Genomic DNA, 7312 nt, shown 5'->3' on the forward strand with positions numbered 1-7312 from the left:
ACTGGGCCCTGATCAGATGGCCTAGCCTGTGCGTCTGGGAGGCCCGTGGGGAGCCACGGCTGTGGCTGTAGCTGCTAGCCGTTGCTGAGAAAGAAGCCGGGTGGGTGAGCCATGGAGGGCAGGGGGGTGGGCAAGATAGGCCCCCACCCAAGCAGCTGGGGCAGAACCTGCAGCTGTGAGGAGAGCACCTGTCACCCTCCCCAGGTGAGCCCCACCAGGTGCCGTGGGGCTGAACGGAGCCAGCCGGGGGACGGGAGCCCCACCTGGCAGGGCCTGGCCACGAACACGCAGCTGGGCAGCGGAAGAGCTGGTCTGGCCCTGTGGCCCCGAGACACAGCTCCACACCGTCCCCTTGGGTGATGCGACCTGGAGGTTGTGGGCTAGTGACTGTTAAGATCCAGAACACCCCACCCGTGCAGCCATGTTGCCGAGCCCCTGGGACATAACAGTCCACGGCGAGGGGAGGAGGGGGAACCCCTTGCCTCAGGGAAGTCCCAAGTCCTCAGGCCTGATGCCCAGGAGGACATCCGTGGCCGGCAGGAGTCCGCGAACGGCAGAGTTTAGAACTGACATGGCAGAGGCGGGAGGGGGAGGCCCAGGGAGGCTGTCATGGTGTCCAGTTCCTGCTCCTTGGCCACAAAGCTGGCGGGAGACTCAGCCTGGCCTCCGGCTGTGGACGACCAAGGGCGAGCGTGTCCAGTGCACGCCGGCCCTGCCACTTACCTCTGCGGCCACTGTCTTCCTCTGAGAAACGAGCATGTGGCATGCGTCCTTGAGGCTCATGAGGTGAAGTGTGGCTTCGCCGCGTTGTCGCATGTGAAGGGGCAGAGCAGAACTAGACAGGGTCGGCGAGCCCAGGTGTTGCGTGTCCTCACTGCAGCCCAGCTGGCTGGCGCCCTTCTGCCTAGACTCCCCCACCCCGCCCACCCAGGCCCGGGGCCGCTCCCCCTTAAAAAGCATGACATTGTTAACTGTGGACCCATCATGTTCCAAAGTGTCACAGCAAGTGTCCGGGGATCCCTGGCAGCTCTGTGTCCAAGTGGGGAGTTTCTCCCAGTTCCAAGGGCTGAGGCTTCGCCCTGGCCCCAGACCACAGAAGCTGGCCCCTCTGCAGAGGCTCCAGGGGGTACTCGAGCCCAGAGATGTAAGCCGCCCACTGTGCAGCCATTCCCGGTAACCCAGGAGACTGAGACCGATCGGTCTGTCGTGGAAAGCAGGCCAGGCAGCCCAGCGGGGCCCTGGCCCAGACATGTGGCCGAGCAACATGGACCAGCGGGCCCAGGGGGGCTGTTCGGTGCTAGTCTCCTGGCTACAGGACGTTCCCAGTCCCTCATGGAGGAAGCACCACTGAGCTTTCTGACTCACCCGTCCTACCCCGACAGGGAGCTGCACGTGGCCCGCACCTTTCCAGACAAGGCCACCTGCTGACGTCCCGGCTCACAGAGCTTTCTTTGCACGTGATCAAGTGTCCAGGTTGGCGGGTCCCACCTGACCTGGCGGTCAGCGTGCAGGTGCCATGCGTGGGCAGGGCTCGGCTCTACCTGGGTGCCCATGGTCTACACTGGCCCCCACCTTGTCCCAAGCCCCCCACACGTGCTGCACAGTGCGGCACAAGCCGCAGATGGGGACAAGGAGGATAGTATGCAGAGCCCTTACCCTCAAGGAGCATCGGGCCCAGCAGGGGAAGTGAGGCCCCACACCTGCCTCAGCTGAGGGGCCGCCTGACCAGAGGAGGGAAGGCAGGGGAAGCTGGGAGTGACGCTCGCCATGTCCACACACACGGGCACATGAAAGCACACACTCTCTCACAACTGAGGGCAGCGATAAGCATGGCCTGGATCAATGGACGAGGGAGGTCTACAGTCCACCCAGCAAGCCCCGGCCGGGACAGTGACCCAGTTGGGGGGGAGGGCAGTGCCACTGGCTCCACGTACAGATGGGCGGGAGAGGAGTGGGCAGCGTGCAGACCGCTAATCTGGGTGCAATCACAGTGACAACGGGACGAGAACTCGTGCCCTCATCCACCTTCACATCACCACAGGCACACCAGAGCCATGTGCCCTGGTGGCCAAGATGACTCTCACATTGTCAAATTTCCAACTGCGTATGCATTTTTATCGTTTTTAGCTGAGATTTACCAAGTAGTTTTGCATGTCTGTCCCCAAGTGTGTCGGCTTACAAATTCAAGCCAAGGTTAAGCAGATGGCCTTCATTAAACATTCCCTCTGCCCCAGCAGCACAATCCGCCAAAAGTGCAGCCAGAGGCAGAGCAAAGCAAGAGCGCAGGGAATCTCTGGTGTGGACACGGGTAACTCCTCTTGAAAAAGCCCACCAACCCCGTCAGGCGCCAAGGGTTGGAGCTGGGCTCTCGACACACACCAGATACAAACACTGACGCACACTGGACCCAGACCTACATGTAAGAGCTTAAACCATAACACACTTAGAGGAGCTTCATGACACTGGATTGGGCACCGATTTCCTGGATATGACACCAAAGTACAAGCATCAAAAGAAAAAATAAGCGAGTTGGGCCTGCATCAGGATTACAAGCCCCTCTGCGTCAGAGGACACAGTCAACAGGCTGAGGGGCAGACCCAGCATGAGAGAAAGTACTTGCAAATCAGAGATCCAAGAAGGGGCTGATACCTCGAATATACAAGGAACTCCCAACATTCAACAAAAACCAAAACAAGCCTGGTTTTAAGAATGGGCAAAGGACTTGAATACACATTTCTCCAAGGAAGATAGGAAAAAAAGGCAATAAGCGCATGAAAAGATGCTCCGGATCACTAAATGCTAGGGAAATTCACATCCAAACCAAATGAGTGACCACGTCACACTGTTAGGATAGCTCTGATTAAAACAACAACAACAAACAACACAAAACAAGAAAACCAAAGGGCGCAAGAAGGGATATACAGGAACTCTGTACTTTCTGCTCCATGTCTCTTAAATCCAAAACTGCCCCCCAAAAATAAAGTCTATTAATTTTTTAAGTGTACACACAAAAATAAAATGAAGAGCTTTAAATTGAAAAAAAAAAAAAAAAAAGGAAAAGGGCGCCTGGGTGGCACAGCAGTTAAGCGTCTGCCTTCGGCTCAGGGTGTGATCCCGGCGTTATGGGTTCGAGCCCCACATCAGGCTCCTCTGCTATGAGCCTGCTTCTTCCTCTCCCACTCCCCCTGCTTGTGTTCCCTCTCTCGCTGGCTGTCTCTATCTCTGTCAAGTAAATAAATAAAATCTTTAAAAAAAAAAAGAAAAAAGAAAACAAAGAAAAAAAAGGAAATAACACAAGTGTTGGTGAGGACAAGGAATAGTTGGAACCCTCGTTTAGCACTGTTGGTGGGAATGTACGATGGCAGAAAATGGGATGGGGGCTCCTCAAAAAAATTAAACAAAGACCTATCACATCATCCAGCAATCCCACTTCTTAGCATATGCCCCCAAAAGCAAAAGAAATTGAATGGGTATTGGCACACCCATGTTCACACAGCACTTCTTCACAATAGCCAAAGAGTGGAAGGAAACAACCCAATGTCCATGAGCAGATGGATGGGTAAATAAAATGTGGACAGTACAGACAAGGGAACAGTATTCAGTCTTAAACAGGAAGCACGTTCTGACATGGGCCACCACATCATGAACCTTGAGGACACCATGCTGAGTGTCACGAGCCAGTCACCAGAGGACAAATCCTGTGTGATCCACATATCTGAGGGACAGAGAGGAATCAATTCAGAGACAGAAAGTAGGACGGTGGGTGCCAGGGACTGGGGAGGGGTGGGGAGTCAGCGTTTCACGGGGATGGGGTTTCAGTTTGGGAAGATGAAGCGTTCCGGAGGTGGGTGGTGGGGACAGCTGCACAACCACACGAATGTGCTCAATGCCGCGGAGCTGTGCACTGAGAAATGGCTAGAATGGTAAATTTCATGTTATACACAATCCACCATAACTTAAAAAATGAAGACCCTACACGTAAGTGCATCGTATCTTCACATCAAAACGTGGAGCTCTACGGCCACTGAATTCTTCGTGGCTATGACGCGCACCGCGCCATAACACACTGTGACCTCAGAGACCTCCCGGAACAACGCACAGATCAGCCATTCTCGTGTTGGTTACCTTTAAACTCGGGGTGGGAATAACCTGTTATTTTTATGAGTTGTAATTTCAAGCTAAGAAATGTTAAATAATTTGAGTTTGTAAACTGAGCGCAGAATATGTATGTAGACTTGATTTGCTATAAGCTCATTTGTGACGTAAGTAAGAGGAATTGAAGTGTTTGGGAAGTTTGGTTTGTTTGCGTTGTAATGCTTCTTGCCAGGGGTTTGACATGCATAAAAAGAGAAACGAATACGTCAGATTATCAGGGAACTTAGAGCACTAACGGAAAGTTAACTTGAATAAAGAGCCAATCCACAGCCATCAGCGTAAGGGAAGGCCAGAGGTCACCCAGCTCGCCGGTCCTGAACGCCATCAGCCGCTGAAGCCGTGTTCCGGCGGTGAGACGGTGTCTGCGGACACTCCGCACAGTGGTGGCCGGGGACAGCGTTTGCCGATGAGGACGACTGTATCCGAGGTAAATCGTGTGTGCACATCAAGGGCCCCGAAGATACCTGCCTTTTATCTCTCCGAAAATGTCTGTGACCGTCATGCCGGGGTCCCCAGGGGACCCGCGGACCCCAGGCTGGGTGCAGAGCTGCTCCAGGACTTTGGGGGCTGAAATAAGGGAGTCACGCCCATCCCCGTGAAAATCAAGAGCAAACGGCTGCTTTCCTAGCAAGACAGAAATGGCCAAACTCAGTCCTGGAAGTCCATCTGAACGGTCTGACCTCAGTGGAGAAGTCGGGAAGGTGGCTGAAGCACCACCTTTGGCAAATGTCAGCCCGACTGGACGGCATTTACTTCTTGAACGGCTATTCAATCTCATATAAACTCTTCCTGGCCACAGAAAGAGACGGAAAGTCTCCTTTAATTTATGAAAACGTAACCCCATGAAGATAGCCCAGGGGAACGAGGCCACTTCAGGTGTGCCTGCAGACGCAAACATTCCAGACACAGTGGCCACCGTGCCGACGAGTCGGCCACCACACCTGCCACCAAGCCGGGTCCACGCCAGCAATGCGAGCACGGCTCGGGAGCAGGACGTCACCAGCACCGAGAAGGAACAGAGCCAGGAAGAAGGGTGCAGAGAACCCGAGATGCGTGCCCCGAGAGCAAAGGCCCCCTCGATGGGAGGTCTGAGCCGGGGATCAGCAGAGGTGGGTGCAATGGTGGGAGCGTGGGGACCTGCGGCGACCAGCGGGAGGGCACCCAGGGGTCAGGAAAACTTAGTGAGGCAAAAGGTCAGGCAGATCGCAGGAACGCCCACCCTCGACCCCGCTCTCATCCCTCCTCTGCTCCGGTCCACATGCCCGAGGAAGGGGGCCGGCAGGCCTTCCTGGGCCTGGTGCCCACCCTGGGCAGAAGCAGGGCCAGGCGGGCAGGGGATGGACAGTTCAGAAATTACCCCTGTGCCCTGTCCTCTCCTGCCCCTCCAAGGAGGTGGGCAAACCTGCCACGCAGGTTGAGCGAAGATCGCATGGGTAAGCTTATCCTGGGGTCCCAAGGGAGCTGGAACGTGTAAGTCTTTGTGGTCATGAGAAACAGGAGAGAGAAGCAGGACAGCTGAAGGATTGGGCAGCAAATCACAGACATCATGCCGTCATCCCTCCCTGAGTGCTGTGCGTACATCTGCAAAACTGCAAATACCTCGCCTTCCGCCAAAGAACATCATCGCACTGAGCAAAACCAAGATGGGTTCTTTCATCACCTCTGATCTCCAGTTTGTGTCCGTTTCCCAAACTGCCGAAGACCATCGTCCTCAGCCCGGTCCTGAGCAGGGGGACACGACCCAGCGGTGTTAACCCCCAAGGCGTCGCGTCCCTGGCCCGGGCTGGGGACGGGCCAGCTGTCCCGGAGAGTGCCCGAGGCCAGGTTCACCTGCTCGCTGACATCCCGTTGCTAGACTCCAGGTCAACGGTGTTGGCGAGAGTGGCCTGCAGCTGGTGTCAGTGTGAGGAACCCTGTCCCCGCGGGGACACAAAATCCGGTTTTCACCCTGTCATGGGCAACCTGATTTCAGATTCGTGCAGTGAAATTGACCGGGTGACTCAGGGTGAACAAAAGCACATCACTTCCTTCCCAAAGGAAAAGCATTATGTAATCAAAAACCAGCCATTTGACTCTGCAGTAACGAGTGTCAGAAATCCCACAAACTCCCTCATTCTCAGCTTCTCTTTTAGAAAGTGGATTTGGCTTTTACCCCAGAGAAACTCAGCAGGAAACCAATCACGGCTCCATGTTAGCGCCTGGGCACCCAGGCACCTTCCCAGTCCGCCACCTGGCCCTCGCTGCCCTTCCCCCCCTTCTGGCAACCCCCATCTGGGGCCCCACCCCTACTCCTGGGGTCTCCTGACCGCAGTCCGGGTCCCCGGCGCTGTGTCACGGGATCCCCACGCCCACGCCTGGTGCCTGTCCCATCGGAAGCTCCAGCTAGGAAATCCCGGCACAGAGCGGGCGTGCGCACCCTCGCGGGGCAGGCCCCGCAGAAGTTCCCCCTGCTGACTAGGCTTCCAGAGCGAGAGGCCCCTCCTGTCGGGAGATGAGCGCACGGAGCAGGGATGTTCGGGACCAGTGCACAGGCACGACTGGGGTGGGAGCCATGTTTGACCTGCGTCTGCGGGGCCAGGACCCCGGCTCCACGGGGAAGCCACTTGGGCCCTGCTTTCCCCGTGGGGCAGGTGGGCAGGTCTCGGGGGGATCTTGGGGTCTGGACAGGCTCCCCCTTACCGGGTACCGCTGCTCAGCCAAGCTCTCAGCTCTCCCCTGCTCAGCAGGGTCCTCGGGGTAGGAAGGGAGCACCCTGAGCTACTCTGCTGCTCAGGGGAGTGCATTCGAGGCCACGTGGGCTGCAACACACACACACGCACACTCAGACACACACACAGATACACTCAGACATGTACACAGATACACACGCACCTCAGACGCGCACAGATACACTCAGAAATGTACACAGATACACACTCAGACACACACACAGATACACACACAGATACACACGCACAGATACACTCAGACACATACACAGAATACACACTCAGACACACACACAGATACACACACAGATACACACGCACAGATACACTCAGACACATACACAGATACACACTCAGACACACACACAGATACACACACAGATACACACGCACAGATACACTCAGACACATACACAGATACACACTCAGACACACACACAGATACACAC

Source organism: Ailuropoda melanoleuca, chromosome 1 (genome assembly GCF_002007445.2).
Source record: "Ailuropoda melanoleuca isolate Jingjing chromosome 1, ASM200744v2, whole genome shotgun sequence".
Lineage (NCBI taxonomy): Eukaryota > Metazoa > Chordata > Mammalia > Carnivora > Ursidae > Ailuropoda > Ailuropoda melanoleuca.